The sequence below is a fragment of the Callithrix jacchus genome, chromosome 6 (genome assembly GCF_049354715.1).
Source record: "Callithrix jacchus isolate 240 chromosome 6, calJac240_pri, whole genome shotgun sequence".
NCBI lineage: Eukaryota > Metazoa > Chordata > Mammalia > Primates > Cebidae > Callithrix > Callithrix jacchus.
In genome coordinates this window covers 141,848,707-141,866,534 of record NC_133507.1, presented here as the reverse complement: position 1 = coordinate 141,866,534, position 17,828 = coordinate 141,848,707, and the positions used below count along the sequence as shown (strand labels likewise).

The window sequence follows — 17,828 nt, the reverse complement described above, 5'->3', positions numbered from 1 at the left end:
AGACAAAGATAAGATCCAGGAGTTCATTTGGGTTACACAATGCCCTGGGCATCTAGGCAATTGACAACACAGAGTGCTGGCCCTCCTACCTCAGTGTTCACCAGCTCATTCCTGGTCCAGGGAGGGCATCTGAAGTCTGCAGACCCGCACCAGCAGCACAACATGGCATCTCTCCACCTCCAGGTTTGGCATAGGCAGGAATGTGATTGATGCTGCAGCAGGTGGCAAGCTGATGGCTGTAGAAGTTTGCAACTCCTTGTTCCTTTTGCCAATTAATTCCCTAGAAGGAATCATTTTAAAGAGAGATTTTTAGCCCATTCTCTACTCCTTCTGAAGGAAAAGAACTAGAGATCCAGAAAAACCAGGACAAGGTGGGGACCAGGAACAGTCATTCCCAGCATAGTCTAAGGCAAGGTTTCTCAATCTCAGCACCATTGACATTTTGGGCTGGATAATTTTTTCTTGTGGGCTGTCCTGTGCATGTATAACAGCATCTCTGACCTTTACCCACAATATGTCAGTAGCACCCCTGTCTCCAGCTGCGACAACAAAAAATGTTTCCAGACATTGCCAAATGTCCCCCAGATTTGTCTCATTGAGAAATACGACTCTAAAAAATGTTGCCCACAAAAGATCCTAGACAAACAAGGCTGGCTAAAGGCAGTATTACCCATTTTTCACAGTGAAACCTCAATCAAAATTCTCTGCATATGGCCAGGCATGGTGGCTCACACCTGTAATCCTAGCACTTTGGGAGGCTGAGGCGGACAGATCACCTGAGGTCAAGAGTTCAAGACCAGCCTGACCAACATGGTGAAACCGTGTCTGTATTAAAAATACAAAAATTAGCCAGGTGTAGCGGCATGTGCCTTTAATCCCAGCTACTCAAAAGGATGAGGTAGGAGAATCGCTTGAACCCAGGAGGTGGAGGTTGCAGTGAGCTGAGATAGCACCACTGCACTCCAGTCTAGGTGACAGAGTGAGAGTCTGTCTCAAAAAGAAAAAATTATCTGCATAAGTTTATGTTTTTATGCAATTAAGAATAAATAAATAACAAAACCTCTGCAGACAGCTCCATCTTGCTCTGTTCTAAAATCCTACCTCTTGATATTGAAAGCTCCAGTTTATAGCTTACTCCTAGGACTCTCACAGCACAAAGGGAACCTCCAAGCTCATGTTTCCAGCCTCTGTGCCTCATCCTGCCATTCTGTCCTGAACTTCTTAGTTGTGGCCATCAAGAACAGCCTGTATATGAAAGAAAGTCCTCGTGACAGAGAAGTACAGACTAAGAATCACAGTACCTAAGCTGATGATCCATCTACATCATTTCCTAGCTGTGTGACCTCCAGGACTTCACTTAAGCTTTCTGAAGCTGTTTACACATAAGCAAAATGAGAGGAATGCTACCCGCCTTGCCGTTCTCTAATCGTGAAGCTCAAATACAAGGCATGCAACACCTGTAGAACACTATATAGTGGTTAGGAATCAATTCTTTGTTGTTATTTATGATTATTGTTGTTGTCACTATACCACCCTGAGTCTGTGTTGACACTGCAGGAATTTGAGGAAGCTCTGAAATACCAGTCTTCTTTCATTTTAGTGCTAACTTGACCAGAAGTTCTCTCAGCATAATGTCCCAAAACATGAACTATCTCTAAGCAATTTCTTCATGAAAGATTGTCCATGAATTCCAACAAATGTCAACAAGTATTCGTTAAAGGCTCTATATGCTCTTAGGATATATCAGTGAACAAAATAGACTAGGATCCCTGCCCTCAAAAGGCTTACTTTTTACATCGGAGGATATAAACAATAAACAAACAAAAACGTGCAATCAAAAAGTGAGTTACATAGTATGTTAGAAGATGATAAATACTCTGAAGGAAAGGCAAGTAAAGTAAAAGGTGTAGTGCAGTGGGAGGAGTGAGGAGGCAGGTTGCAGTTTTAAATGAGGCAGGATGGTTGGGAAGTGAGATTTGGGAACAGGTGAAGAATTAGCCTTGTGGGTCTCTGGGGAAGAGCATTCTGGGCATAGGTAATAGTCAGTGCAAAGTTCCTTAGGCTGGAGTATGCCTGGTGCATTCAAATGCCTACAAGGAGGAGATCATCATGACAGATGCTGAGTGAGGAAGGAATCTAGGAGTAGAAAATGGAGTCAGGTGGATTGCAGGGAGTAGCTGAGGCAATGGACAAATGCGGAGGGAGCTCCATTTTAAGCCAGCCATTGTGCTAGGTACTGAGGACGCAAATCCAGCAACTGGGCTCCTGCTGCAAGGAGCTTGCGAACTACCAGAGGAAGGTGTTACCGGAGGGGAGGAACAAAGGGGCTCTGAGTGAGCCCAGCTGAATTCTTGGATGCTGGACTTACAGAAGAACTTGTTATAAGGCATGAAGGAGTTAAGGTCTGTATCCTAGTTCTTTGTTCAACTACCGATCACTGGGGCATCTCAGATGCTGACTGCTCCACCACCACCCTCAGAAAATGGTGATATGTCTTGGACATGGGTCACTTGGTGGCCAATTCAGAAAGGGGAATATTCGTCTCAAGTGACTTCCCCTGCTCCTTGGCAGATGTTCAGTCTAATAGAAGACAAACTCCAAAGGCTCTGTCTCTAAGAGAACAAGAGGCCGCAACACCAAGTTCTCCTTTGCGATGTTGGTCCACTGACACTTCTACTCCCAAGCAGCATCTGAAGGGGCCTGTGCTGTGTACTGATGGGATGCAAGCAGCTCTCCTCCTGGCTCACATCATTTCCCCCCAATCTCCTATGCCCCACAGGAGGAAGCAAAGGGCCTTGAACTGTAGCTTCTGGGCTGGATGCACCTATCTCAACCCTGCATCTTCTTTCCTAAGTTATTTGCAAAGAGGCAGCTGCATTAGAGCACACAGTTGGCTTTGTGCCTGAGGGAGAGGCAGTCTATAGCAGCAGGGGATGTGCCTCTCCCAATAAAAATTAATGAAACAAAACCCCCCTGTGTGCTACATGAGTTTTATCTCCCAGGGAGCTTACATTTCCATTGTTCTCTCACCAAACCCTCCTCCTGGGTTCTCCTGTCCCCCGGGTGTCTTTGGCATAGGTCACAGAACCATTACTAAAGGGAAAGGACCCAAGAGTAAACCAGATAGTGGGTTCACACACATGCAGCACATATGCACATATACACACTCACATATGTGCATACGTACACACTTGTACACATAGGCACCTTTTCAGGGTTGTTGTTTTTTTTTTGACAAATGAAATCATTAACAATCTCGTGGAGGAAAAGAATAATACCAATAAGGCAACAGGAGATAATTACATGGAAGGATAGAAGAAAGCCCGCTAAGAATTTGAAAAAAAAAAAGTCAAGAGACTCTGATTTCCTTTTTGTCCTGGTTTTCACACTCAAGCACTCCGTGTGTGCATTTTTGTGGTGAAGGATTCAGGATAGTGTGAAGCATAGTGTACAAGAAACCCTTGACCTCCTGGCTCTTAGTCCCTTCCTCAGAGGAAAACCCTATTGTACTGAATTATTCTACTGTCGACCTGGTTAATTTGGGAACAATATTTCCCAGAATTGCCTTCCCTTTGTGGGTTAGAGTTGGCAAAAAGTGAAGTTGCTTGATATTTGGGAGACAAAAGTGAAGCAGCAGTCATTACGTCCTAAAGGTTGTTATTAGTCAAAGGTGATGAGGGACAGAGTAGAGACGCCAGCCAAGTCCAGTTTATCATGGTCTTCTCCTTTCCACTTCCAACTTTCCTTTCCAACTGCCAGCCTCTTGACCAACAGTGACTCTTGGCAACCTCTAGATGCTTCACTGTAAACTTACAGAGGTGGAAGCCATGAACAGTCAACAACCTTCCCCCAACCACCTTTGCATCCTGCTGGCTGCAGCAGCTGGACATGCTAGCTTCTAGATTTCCCTGTATACTCTCACACATTTGCTGTACCAGAGCAGGGGAGTATCTGTTCTCTGATCCTTCAGCTCCCCTTTTTGGATCCTTCCTGGTCAGCTCCTCTCATAATGTATATGGACTAATTTCTACAATAAAAATCCTTATTTCATAATACTTCATATTTCTGCTTCCCTGATTGACACTGACTGATATAGCTATCAACAGTTTGGTGTTCATCCTGTCACTTCTTTTTCAATACAGAGGTATATACCCAGATATTTCTCTGTCATTTTCTTTTAGATGTGATCAGATTGTAAATGTTAGTGTATATGTGAGTGTGTGTGTGTGTGTGTGTGTTTTAAATTTAACAACACCTTGGTGAGATTTCTGTGGCAAGACACATAAATTAACTTCGTTTCTTCATGGCTATATAATATTCCATTATATGTAAGACTTTTTTAACCATTCCCATACTGATAAACAGCTAAGTTGTATCCAGTTTTCCACACCAACACATAACACTGCAATGAACTTTGGAGATACACTTCTTTATGCATATTATGCAAAAGTTCTTTAGGGTTAGGGTTGATTCCTAGTGGTATAATAATCAGGTATATATATTTTTAATCTATAGATGTTACCAAATTGCTTTCCAAAAGACTACATTTTCCAAAATGTTCTTGCCATGCCAACAACTTTGCCCATGTTCACTAAACAGGGCTCTGAACTCTGGTTTCCCTGGATATTCATGGCTTGACACTGCTGTGCCTGAAGGGCAGAGGCCAGTGGATACTTCAAGGCAAGGTTGTGGACATTTGGAAAGCAAGAGGTATGATCATGAAAAGCACCATGCTTAGAAAAGCTATACAACTGGCTAGTTAAAGACTAAAAGAAGAAAGCCAAAGAGAACTGGCATCCACATGAAATGGGTAGGATGAAGTCAATAGCAGGAAGAGAAGGCTCTTTCCTCATATGATTTCAGAGATTTCCCAGCTTCCCCCAAATCATTGCACATGCAGTCATCCATGGATATCCATGCACACGCACGCACACACACACACATGCACGTGCACACACACATACACACACACACACAAGCACTCACCAGAATCTACTGCTGCAGCTTAAATTTTTTTCAAATATTTTCACCCCACAAATAGACCAAAAGTTCAAGTAAAAATAATCCATGTCAATAAGTAGTAGTTATGTGTGGAAACTTTGGTATTTTACAAACCTTATGTCATCAGTGGTAGGTGTTTTTTCCATTTCACAAAGAACTAATGAGTTACACAGTATGATTTTGAACTCAGCTCTGCCTGACCAAACAATCTTTCATCACTGCACTGCCTCCCCAGAAAAAGGAAATAAAGCCCCAACTCCACAGTGAGGTGAGGATCACTTCTGTGGTACTCCTTTCTGAGAGCAGCATTTCCTAGGGGAACGGGCACTGGGTGTTGCAAAAGACCAGTTAGAGAATGAAGAGAAGGTAGAGGAAGAGGACACTGAGGGTGTAAGTCCAGAGTCTTCTACTTCCTGGGCCAGTGAAAAGGAGACCAAGTTAGATGAGCTCCAAGAGGAATGAGGGAGATGGCCTGAGCAAGTGGAAGGTTGATTTTCCCAGTTGGGGTGGCAACTCTGAATTCCAGTGTTAAGAGCATAGCAGGAAACTGGAAGTAGTACCAATGAGTCATTTCTGCCAACTACCCCCTCCTCATTATCCTACTGCTCCAGGGTATATGGCACCTACCCCATGACAGGTGATTTACATGCTGGAAAATAATATGATCCTCAACAATTAGATGATTCCAGAGACCAAGACCAGCAGCCTCAGAATAAAGAACTGGGAAAGAAGCACAGGGGCCAATGGATGACGAGGTGCCAGCTCAGGGGCAGGGCAGAGCTGGCCAGGTTGTGGGGTGATCAGGGAGACTGGAGACATGGACGAGAGGCTTCATGAGGAAGCATAAGAGACACCTTAGGGAAGAGCACCGAGGAAAAATGCACAACCTCCCACCTGCAGATCCAACAAAGGATTGTGTGTTGGGGGCCAGGGACAGCAAGGAACACAGTACAAATTCCTGAGAACCATGGAAATCCTGAGAAAATCACTTAAGCAGTCTACCCTTTCTAGGAGACCCACAGAATAAATTACTTCACAGGGCTCTAGCCCACTCTAAAAAGTCCTGCCCATTTCAAGATAAAGATGAAACATCTTCTGGAAATTGATTATTATGGGACAAAGAGGAAAAGCAAAAGGGTAAACATAGCATAAAGGGCTTTGAAGTGCAAGCAACGGGTGCCACTGTACTGGGCACTGAGGGAATGAAAGCACACTCAGGGGGTGAGGTGAAAGAGCTGGCTCATGGCATTTTTAACCGGAGTGGCAGCCTGTCCTATTGCTGTCCACTTCAGGGCCTATGCAAAGCCTTGATGAAGGGCTAAAACAGGAGGCAGATGAATTAGCCAACCATACCCTTATCTGTGCAGAAGCCAGTTCATGCCAAGAGATGAGCTGTTCCAGCCACAGCCACAGCCATCACTGTTTGCACTAATCTCAGAGTTAAAGAAGACAAGGTGGACCAGGGCACACGGAATGGAGAATATTCAGAGTGGTGCTATTTATTATATGGAATGCTCTAAAGCCATCTAACTAGAAGTAATGATTCAGTGCCGATGGAATATTATGCAGCCATGAAGGATGGGAGTTATGAAGACCAGGAATTTAACATGGAAAGTTATCATAAGATGCAGCATCCACTGATTAATACAAATACACTCTCAGACTCGTGGATAAACATCACAAGAGAAGATCTCAAATTAGCAGCAGTTTAGAGTAAGGGGGCTGCAGGAACAGGGGTGACTTTTCCCCTCTACTTTCAACATTTTCCATATGTCAATAGCCTGTCTTTACTATAATGTGGGAAAATGAAGACAGAAAGTGATCTGGCCATGCACTAGGGTACCCAAGATGGACCTAGATCTCTACACAGTGTTGGTCCAAAGTGAATATGAGTGCTAGATGTCACACACGCACCCAGCATGAACGAATACATACAATGCACCCAACACAAACACACATACCACACACGCCACACATAATACACACCACACACACATAACACATATACGCCACATGCAACACATATATACATGCCATATATACACCCAACACACACCATGCATACAACATGCAGACACACAGCACGCACATACTACATGCACCATACCTAGAGACAATACACACAACATATACCATACATACAACACACACATACCATATGCACCATAGACACAATACACACAACATACACCATACATACAGCATATATATACCACACACACCCCCACATGCCCCACAGAGGCATATTCATGTGCTTTTTTTGTCATGTGCATTTCACATGGCTGTCAGTTTCTGTAAGAATTTTGCCCTGAGGGATTCTGGTTAGCCAGAAGTTTCTTATCCAAGTAGGACACGTTGTGAGCCAACAGGGAGCTCTGAGCCACTTCCCACTCCACAGATTCTTTATGTACTTGGTCTCAATGTCCCGGTCCTGCCAATGGACTGGGTATATAGTGAGAACCATGGGGACTACCTCTCGAAAAGCCATGTCCTTGGTTTGGGAAAACCCAGCCCTCACATGCGCCAGGCAGGAGAACGCCCCTTCTTGTTTCCCTTGCACAGACTGACTCCCACAGCTTTACTTGCTCCAAGCAGGTGAGCTTATACACGTGAAGTCAATTCGTAGTGGTAGTCTCATTTATGTGGCTGGTATCAGGCTTGCTGGAGTCTTCCAACATTCAACATTAGTCATGGTACATTGCATGTATATAAATCAAATTAACAGACATTGTCACTGCCCGGTTGAGCAGCTGTATTCTTTGTGTTAAATTTCATAGTTAAAATGAAACAGTTTTCCATTACTAGATTGCAGCTCCGCTGGGCAACTGCAACGGTTACCTGCCAGAATTAAGCCTCGTAATGCCAGCTCTGTCTCAAAATGGCAACTGCAAAGTGGATTTACAAAGTGACTGAGGAGTTGCTAATTGCCTCCAGAATAAAACATTGATGTTGATTCAAATCACTGAAGCTGAAGTTTCTATAAACTCAACACCGTAAGTATATGCCTGGCACATTGGTTAGAGGAGAATGCTATAAAGGCCAAGATTAAAGTTCAATGTGTGGCCTAATTAACTGGCTCCATTTATGGTCAGAAAGTCCCCAGTCTCTTGCATATGCAAGCCATGCTGACCTACTGCGTGTCATCTCACACCTACTACATGCGGTACATGTTACAGCATTCCATGCATTTGTTTTCAAAAATAAGCCATAATGGATGTTATTAGTCCCATAATACCTATGAGGACATTGAGACCAAGGAAGAATGTGACCTAGTGACACAACTAATACATGACATGACCAGAGCTCAAACCAGGATCTGACTGAATCCAAAATCTCTGTTCCCTCCTCTTTATTAAACTGCTGTGGATGGTGTAGTACAGACCCAGGACTGCTGGAAAAAGCAAAACCACTGAAAGCACATGCTTTGCTGGTGATGGATTAATAGTGGCATGTCCCTGCAGAACATGTAGCATGGTTATTCTTAGCACACTGAGTGCCTGCCCTTAGGACCTCAGACATCCTTTTCCCTGTCACATGTGGTAAATATGGTCTGTGTATGAGGCCCAAGTAACAAGAGACAAAGCTTCCACTCCACTGCCCCGTCAGGCCCAGATGTCAGAAACATCCTTTGTCTTCCACTAGCCTCCTGCTTAACAGTCAGGTCCTAGTTGCATGTTCCCTCAATTCCTGGCATTCCACCTCTGGACCGGCTCTCAGGCCCACATAAACAACCTCTACCCCACCCCACCCATAATAGCCAGAACTGATTTTAACCTCTGATCAATAACAGATATGGTTTCTGTCTCCTAACTGAAGCCTGACTGCTACGCCCATACCATTCACAGCTCCTTGGACCTGCCTAAGACTCAAGCCTTAACTCGTGTAGGATTATGTATTTCTAATGTTGACACTGTGAAAGAAAGGAAAAGCAATCAATCGAATCTACACTGAGTCTATAGAGCATAAAACCCTATTCTTATGAGGGCAGCACACATTTCTGTTTCCAGGACCAAGAGCTGTAAATCTTTCTATATGCAGGCAGAGTCTACGCAGCTACAGAAGGACCACCATGGGTGAAGAAGCCTAAGATTGGACAGCTCCATCTAAAGCAATTATGCAAATATTTTGGTAGGCCACAGAGTAAAAGAATTATTCATTTTGGACAAGGGATGTTTTTCTCTGACAAATAGCCATTTTACTGCAGAGTGGTAGTACACATTTTTCACTCCAAAGAGAGCAATGTGGCAGTTAAGATATTCAGAGGAGCTGGCCATCTCTAGTGCAACTTCAGTGGGTGACCACCACACCTTGTGGGGGAGGGTGGGTGTTGTTTAGGAAGGTTCAGGGTCTGACCCTCAGCATGGTGAGTTTGTGGAATGATCAGATCCTGCATGTTGACTCAGGGTGTTCAGAAGCTTGACTGATGGGGTCAATGTAAGCCTTCTTTCAGCAGAAAATACACAAGCTCCAGGAACAGAGCAATCCAGGCTTTGCCAGTGAATGTAGCAGTTGTGTAGTTTGGGGCGAGTCGCTTCGCTTGTACACCAGACAGCCCAGAGTGACAGCAAGGATCACAGACCCTGAAGTCCAAGTGTGTTCTTATCCCAGCTCTGCCATTACTATCTGTCTAACCGTGGGCAAGTTACATGACCTCTGTTTGCCCGAATTTCCTCCTCTGTAAACTGTGAAGTAGTACCCTTGTAGTACTCCCTGGTTTTGGAACCAGGGAGAGGTGGTGGTTGTACAACATGGTGAATGTATTAAATGCCACCGAATTGCTCACTTCAAAAAAGTTAATTGTGTACTATATCCATTTCATCTCAACAAAATAAAATTTAAATAGCACCTATATCATAAGATTGTTTTCAAGATTTAAAGTTAACATATGTAAAGTTCTTAGGGCAATACCTGGCCCGGAGTAAGTGCTATGTAAACATTAGCTTATTATTTTCCAGGAAGTACACTGAGCAATTTGTGCACATCAAACTCTCACCACCACCATGAAATAGATACTGCTGTTACTCCCATTTTGCAAACAAGGACAGGAAGACAGCAAAGAGTATCTTAAGTACTGTTCCAGTTACTATTATCTGTGCAGAAAATTACCCCCAAACTTATGCTCTAAAGAAGTCATTTATTAGCCTATGGATTCTGGGTCCCAGAAGTATGAGTAGGACATAGCAAAGATGATTGATCTCAGCTCCACCATGTCTGGGACCTCAACTGGAAGACTCAAAGGCAGGGAGCAGGAATCATCTAAAGTCTTTTCACTCACATGTCTGGAGTTTGATGCTGTGAGCTGGGAACTTCATTCAGTTCCTCTCCACAGGAGTCTCTCTGTGAGGGTTTCCTCCCAGCCTGGCAGCAGGTTCCAAGGGAAAAGACCCCCCAGAGAAGGAGAGCCTGGTGGAAATGGCATCATCTTTACAGCCTACCCTCAGAAGTCAGGCAGCATTGCTTCCATCTCATTGCATTCACAGAGGTAGTTATAAAGTCTTGCCTATAAAGTCTTGAAGAGGAGGTAAAACAGACTCTACCCCTTGAAAGGCTAGATTCTAGAAGAGCACTTGTGAGCAGAAATGTTGCTGTGGTTATCATCGGTCGAGACACTCTGCCACAAGTATCTTCCTAAGGCCACCAGGAAGATGGCATTAGTGAGTGAAGGAGCTTGGGATACAAGACTTTGACTCCAGAGCTCAGTTCTTATCCACTGTGTGCTGAGCTGCAGTGTTTTTATCTGTCAAATGGGGACAATAACATCTTCTATGCCAAAACCCTTTAAATGTAAGTTAATATATCAGGGCTTTAGTTTCCTATTCTTTAAAACTAGGTTAATAAGAGTTCCTATTTCTTTAGATTGCTGGGAGGATTAATGTAGTGTTAATAAGTAACAGTGATAAGCAGACTGGACTATTCATACCAACTGGCCACTGCATTCTCTTCCCAATGGAAAAATCTACCTGGAGAACCAAATGAGGATCAGCAGTTTCTTTGCTTAGTATGATCTGGAAGGACTATGCCTGCTCACCCAGATTTTTTTTTCCAAATACATTCATCATTAAATTTCACCTATTTCTAAAAGGAATTTTACTCAGCTTCTTGTGCTATATCCAGTCTCACTATGAAATGCTATATTATAATCCTCAGAAGTAAAACTTCCAGTTTCAGAAAGTGTTAGATTTAAGAAACTATACATAGTGTGGCGGGGCGGGGGGAAGCCTAACAATTTAGACCAGAAGTCAGAAGACTTGAGCCCTAATCTTAATTCTGGTTAATTTGATGTTGGTTTAGCCTGAATTTACTAAAGTGTAAAACAGAGATAAGTTTTCCACAAATTTGCCTTATACTCTCATTAAGATGTTTTTTTCACAAATTTTATTTTATAAACTACTTTATACATTTTATAAAATTATGACTATTTTCCATGTCTCAAGTTTCTTAACCTTATCATTTGTAATGGCTACATTAGAATGGGTGGGTAGGGCTGAGGACTCAAGATGGCGCTGTGAGAACAACCCAGGATTGAAGCTCTCAGTGAATGCGCGGAGAGGTGAGTCAGAGCTGCAGTTCCAGACTGATCTTTGTTGTCCACAGAACGGAGAAATTCCCAGGTATAAAGGAGACGCGGGATGCCAGGCAGAGGTTTTGTCTGGTGCAGCCGGCAGCTGGGGTGGCGGAGGCCAGCCCTACACAGCGCTCCGTACAGGGCGCGCTTGTCCGGGTGCCCTGTTGAACCGGCAACCTGAGACTTGAGAGGGCTGAACTTGAGACTGAATGGGACTTGGACAGTGGGCCAGCCCAGGGGATTGCAGGGACACAGCGTTTGGGGTAGCGCAGTGGGACGGACAAAATAGCAATTCCAAATGCTCCCAGTAAAGACGTTCCATGAGACGCTCCGTGGGGGAGGGGCATCCACCATTACCGAGGCAATCCACCCCACTGAGATACACACCCACTGCTGACGCAGCCTGCCGTTGCTGAGGCAACCCGATATAACAGAGAGACTCCACAGCAGGGCGTAGCCCGTGGCAGCAGGGCGGAGACCGCAGCAGAAAAACAGAGCCTGCAGCAACAGGGTGAACCTCACAACAGCAGGGCGGAGCCTCGGCAGGCAAATAGTGACTAGACTGCCTCCTAGCTGGGCAGGACACCTCAACAGACATCCAAAAATAAAGCCCCAACCCCCCAAGACAGAGCATCTGAGAAAAAAAGGGTTTTTGAATGAGCTCTGTTGCAGCAGAATTAAACATAGCAGCCTAACAGCCCTGAATGAACAACAGAGCTCACAGCTCAGCAATTGAGCTCCTAAAAAGTACAGACTGTCTCCGCAAGCAGCTCCCTGACCCCTCTATATCCAAAAGACTGACATTTGGCAGGCATCATCCTGGGACAAAGATAGCAGAAAAAGAAACTGGTAGCATCCCTCACTGTTCCGCAGATGCTATAGGTGCACCCTAGACAAGCAGGGCCTGGAGTGGACCTCAGCAGTCGTACAGTGAAGGGGCTAGACTGGTAGAAGGAAAACCAAGTAACAGAAATACTTCATCACCAACAATCTGGGTGTCCACTCAGAGACCCAATTGAAAAGTCAGCAACTACGCAGACGACAGGTGGATAAATCCACAAAGATGGGAAGAAACCAGTGCAAAAAGGAGGAAAACACCCGAAACCAGAACACCTCGCCTCCTAGAAAGGACCAAAACTCCTCACCAGCAAGGGAACAAAGCTGGACGGAGAATGACTGTGACAAAATGACGGAATTAGACTTCAGAAGGTGGATAATGAGAAACTTTTGTGAGCTAAAAGAAAATGTATTAAATCAATGCAAAGCAACTAAGAACCTTGAAAAAAGATATGAAAAAAGATTTGAGGAAATGATAACAAGAATGGATAACTTAGAGAGGAATATGAATGAATTAAAGGAGCTGAAAAACACAATATGAGAACTTCACGAAGCATGCACAAGTTTCAATAGCCGAATTGACCAAGCAGAAGAAAGAATATCTGAAGTCGAAGATCAACTCAATGAAATAAAATGAGAAACCAAGATCAGAGAAAAAAGCGCAAAAAGGAAAGAACAAAGTCTCCAAGAAATGTGGGACTATGTGAAAAGACCTAACCTACATTTGATAGGTATACCAGAAGGGGACGAAGAGAATGAATCCAAGCTGGAAAATACTCTTCAGGACATTATCCAGGAAAATTTCCCCCACCTAGCAAGACAGGCCAACACTCAAATGCAGGAAATACAGAGAACACCACAAAGATATTCCGCAAGAAGAGCAACCCCAAGGCACATAATCGTCAGATTCAACAAGGTTGAAATAAAGGAGAAAATACTAAGGGCAGCCAGAGAGAAAAGTCAGGTCACCCACAAAGGGAAGCCCATCAGACTCACAGCAGATCTCTCGGCAGAAACACTACAAGCCAGAAGAAAGTAAGGGCCAATATTCAACATTCTTAAAAAAAAGAACTTTAAACCCAGAATTTCATATCCAGCCAAACTGAGCTTCAGAAGTGAAGGAAAAATAAAATCCTTTGCGAACAAGCAAGTACTCAGAGGTTTTGTCACCACCAGGCCTGCTTTACAAGAGTTCCTGAAAGAGGCACTACACATAGAAAAAAACAACCAGTACCAGCCATTCCAAAATCACACTAAATGCTAAAGAGTATCAACATAATGAAGGATCTACAACAACTAACAGGCAAAACAGCCACTTAGCATCAAAATGGCAGTATCAAATTCACACATAACAATATTAACCCTAAATGTAAATGGACTAAATGCACCAATCAAAAGACACAGACTGGCAAATTAGATAAAAATTCAAAACTCATCAGTGTGCTGTATACAGGAAACCCATCTCACATGCAAGGATACACAAAGGCTCAAAATAAAGGGATGGAGGAAGATTTACCAAGCAAATGGAGAGCAAAAAAAAGCAGGAGTTGCAATTCTCATCTCTGATAAAATAGACTTTAAAGCAACAAAGATCAAAAGAGACAAAGAAGGCCATTACATAATGGTAAAAGGATCGATACAACAAGAAGAGCTAACGATCCTAAACATATATGGACCCAATGCAGGAGCACCCAGATACATAAGGCAAGTTCTTAATGACTTACAAAGAGACTTAGACTCCCACACAATAATAGTGGGAGACTTTAACACTCCACTGTCAATATTAGACAGATCAACCAGACAGAAAATCAACAACGATATCCAGGGCTTGAACTCAGACCTGGAACAAGCAAACCTGATAGACATTTACAGAACTCTCCACCCCAAATCCACAGAATATACATTCTTCTCAGCACCACATCACACCTACTCTAAAATTGACCACATAATAGGAAGTAAAGCACTGCTCAGCAAATGCAAAACAACTGAAATCATAACAAACAGCCTCTCAGACCATAGTGCAATCAAGTTAGAACTCAGAATTCAGAAACCAACCCAGAACCGCACAGCTTCATGGAAACTGAACAACTGGCTCTTGAATGTTGACTGGGTAAACAATGAAATGAAGGCAGAAATAAAGAAGTTCTTCGAAACCAATGAGAACGAAGACACAACATGCCAAAATCTCTGGGACACATTTAAAGCAGTCTCTAGAGGAAAGTATATAGCAATAAGTGCCCATATGAGGAGAATGGAGAGATCCAAAATTGACACCCTATCGTCAAAATTGAAAGAGCTAGAGGAGCAAGATCAAAAAAACTCAAAACCCAGCAGAAGACAAGAAATAACTAAGATCAGAGCTGAACTGAAGGAGATTGAGACACGAAAAACCCTTCAAAAAATCAATAAATCCAAGAGCTGGTTTTTTGAAAAGATCAACAAAAGAGACAGACCACTAGCCAGATTGATTAAAAATAAAAGAGAGAACAACCAAATAGATGCAATAAAAAATGATAAAGGGGAAATCACCACAGATTCCACAGAAATTCAAACCATCAGAGAATATTACAAACAACTCTATGCACATAAACTAGTAAACCTGGAAGAAATGGATAAATTCCTGGACTCCTGTGTCCTCCCAAGCCTAAATCAGGAGGAAGCTGAAACTATGAATAGACCAATAACAAGGGCAGAAGTCGAGGCAGCAATTAAGAGCCTACCTCACAAAAAAAGCCCAGGTCCAGATGTGTTCACAGCCGAATTCTACCAGACACACAAAGAGGAGCTGGTACCATTCCTTCTAAAACTATTCCAAATAATCCAAAAAGAGGGAATCCTTCCCAAATCATTTTATGAGACCAACATCATCCTGATACCAAAACCCGGCAGAGACCCAACAAGAAAAGAAAACTTCAGGCCAATATCCATGATGAACATAGATGCAAAAATCTTCAATAAAATATTGGCAAGCCGATTGCAACAGCAAATCAAAAAACTTATTCATCATGATCAAGTAGGATTCATCCCGGGGATGCAAGGCTGGTTCAACATACGCAAGTCTATAAATGTAATTCACCACATAAACAGAACCAAAAACAAAAACCACATGATTATCTCAATTGACGCAGAGAAGGCATTTGACAAAATTCAACTTTATGCTAAAAACCCTCAATAAACTCGGTATCGACGGAACGTATCTCAAAGTAATAAAAGCTATTTATGACAAACCAACAGCCAATATCATACTGAATGGGCAAAAACTGGAAGCATTCCCTTTGAAATCCGGCACTAGACAAGGATGCCCTCTTTCACCACTGCTATTCAATATAGTACTGGAAGCTCTAGCCACAGCAATCAGGCAAGAAAAAGAAATAAAGCGTATTCAAATAGGAAAGGTGGAAGCCAAATTGTCTCTATTTGCAGACGACATGATAGTATACCTAGAAGACCCCATCGCCTCAGCCCAAAAACTCCTGAAACTGATAAGCAATTTCAGCAAAGTCTCAGGATATAAAATCAATGTGCAAAAATCACAAGCATTCATCTACACCAATAACAGACTTAAAGAAAGCCAAATCAAGAACGAACTGCCATTCGCAATTGCTACAAAAAGAATAAAATACCTAGAAATACAACTCACAAGGAACGTAAGGGACCTCTTCAAGGAGAACTACAAACCACTGCTCAATGAAATCAGAGAGGACACAAACAGATGGAGAAACATTCCATGTTCATGGTTAGGAAGAATTAATATCGTGAAAATGGCTATACTGCCCAAAGTAATTTACAGAATCAATGCTATCCCCATCAAGCTACCATTGACTTTCTTCACAGAACTGGAAAAAACCACCATGAACTTCATATGGAATCAAAAGAGAGCCTGCATAGCCAAGTCAATTCTAAGCAAAAAGAACACAGCGGGGGGCATCACACTACCGGATTTCAAACTATACTACAAGGCTACAGTAATCAAAACAGCATGGTACTGGTACCAAAACAGAGATATAGACCAATGTAACAAATCAGAGGTACCAGAGGCAATGCAACATATCTACAACTATACAATCTTTGATAAACCTGACAAAAACAAGCAATGGGGAAAGGATTCCCTGTTTAACAAATGGTGTTGGGAAAACTGGCTAGCCATGTGCAGAAAGCAGAAACTGGACCCCTTCCTGACACCTTACACTAAAATTAACTCCAGATGGATTAAAGACTTAAACATAAGACCTGGCATGATAAAAACCCTAGAAGAAAATCTAGGCAAAACTATCCAGGACATAGGAGTAGGCAAGGACTTCATGAACAAAACACCAAAAGCATTGGCAACAAAAGCCAAAATAGACAAATGGGACCTAATCAAACTCCACAGCTTCTGCACGGCAAAAGAAACAGTCACTAGAGTGAATCTGCAACCAACAGAATGGGAAAAAATGTTTGCAGTCTACCCATCTGACAAAGGGCTGATATCCAGAATTTACAAAGAACTCAAACAGATTTACAGGAAAAAAACAAACAAGCCCATTCAAAAGTGGGCAAAAGATATGAACAGACACTTTACGAAAGAAGACATATATGAGGCCAACAATCATATGAAAAAATGCTCATCGTCACTGGTCATCAGAGAGATGCAAATCAAAACCACATTGAGATACCATCTCACGCCAGTTAGAATGGCAATCATTAAAAAATCTGGAGACAACAGATGCTGGAGAGGATGTGGAGAAAAAGGAACACTTTTACACTGTTGGTGGGAGTGTAAATTAGTTCAACCATTGTGGAAGACAGTGTGGCAATTCCTCAAGGCCTTAGAATTAGAAATTCCATTTGACCCAGCAATCCCATTACTGGGAATATATCCAAAGTACTATAAATCGTTCTACTATAAGGACACATGCACACAAATGTTCATTGCAGCACTCTTTACAATAGCAAAGACCTGGAATCAACCCAAATGCCCACTGACGATAGACTGGATTGGAAAAATGTGGCACATATACACCATGGAATATTATGCAGCAATCAGAAATGATGAGTTTGTGTCGTTTGTAGGGACATGGATGAATCTGGAGAACATCATTCTCAGCAAACTGACACAAGAACAGAAAATGAAACACCACATATTCTCACTCATAGGTGGGTAACGAAAAATGAGAACACATGGACACAGGGAGGGGAGTACTAAACACTGGGGTCTATTGGGGGGAAAAGGGGAGGGCCAGTGGGAGGGGGAGGTGGGGAGGGATAGCCTGGGGAGAAATGCCAAATGTGGGTGAAGGGGAGAAAGGAAGCAAAACACACTGCCATGTGTGTACCTACGCAACTGTCTGCATGTTCTGCTCATGTACCCCAAAACCTAAAATGCAATAAAAAATTTAAAAAAAAGAAAAAGTAAAGTAACAAAAAAGAAAAAATAAATAGAGAA

General features: G+C 42.8%; 1 long non-coding RNA gene across 3 annotated transcripts in view; it reads right to left on the bottom strand.

Moving 5' to 3' along the window:
• LOC144576829 (uncharacterized) overlaps positions 1-17,828 on the bottom strand; it is a 741,704-nt gene that overhangs the window by 685,217 nt on the left and 38,659 nt on the right. For all 3 annotated transcript variants that reach the window (XR_013519398.1, XR_013519399.1, XR_013519400.1), the window contains exon 2: positions 90-280. This is a non-coding gene — a long non-coding RNA (uncharacterized LOC144576829). The remainder of the gene's footprint in view (positions 1-89; positions 281-17,828) is intronic.